The sequence below is a fragment of the Toxorhynchites rutilus genome, chromosome 3 (assembly GCF_029784135.1).
Source record: "Toxorhynchites rutilus septentrionalis strain SRP chromosome 3, ASM2978413v1, whole genome shotgun sequence".
Classification (NCBI taxonomy): Eukaryota; Metazoa; Arthropoda; class Insecta; order Diptera; family Culicidae; genus Toxorhynchites; species Toxorhynchites rutilus.
Genome location: NC_073746.1, coordinates 320,664,886 through 320,665,427, shown reverse-complemented (window position 1 = coordinate 320,665,427; position 542 = coordinate 320,664,886). Strand labels below are relative to the sequence as shown.

The 542-nt window shown below is 37.6% G+C and overlaps 1 pseudogene; it reads right to left on the bottom strand.

Moving 5' to 3' along the window:
* Positions 1 to 236: 236 nt before the first annotated feature.
* LOC129780893 (U4 spliceosomal RNA) lies at positions 237 to 313 on the bottom strand (annotated as a pseudogene).
* Between the last annotated feature and the right edge of the window lie 229 nt (positions 314 to 542).

Sequence of the window (542 nt, the reverse complement as noted above, 5' to 3'; positions counted from 1 at the left end):
CAATCGAACTTAAGGGAGAGTTGTGCAAAGCGGTCAAAGTTGGAGTTTTTGAAAATCAAAAAATCACCCAAAGGAGGAGTAAAGCAAATCGGGGTTTTCAAAAAAAAAGTGATGCCTTATGCCTTAAAATTGCATCAAACGTCGAGATCTACTGTCATCTCGAAAAAAACTATGGAAGGGTTATACCTATGATATAACCGCAAGGTTGACGTGGGACTGCCGTTGGCTTTGTAATCATTTGTGTTTTTTCAATTAGCAATAATCGCACCTCGGATGTTCCTCATTGGGTACGATATCGTCGCTGCGCAGAGCTATCTTTTGTATGTATTGATTTAATTATTGATTGAACTAGTGAATGAATGAAACAATTTACGAATTCAATTGCAAACAAATTCCAATTTAGGTCAATTCATGCATAATGGTAGTGGTTATCGCAGCAAATAGTTATCAACATCTTGCCCAATCATCAAACGGTATGCTTAAAAGTTCAGTAAGCCAGTGACATGAAGGGATATGCAGTCTTGAATAACCGAGTGTTGCAT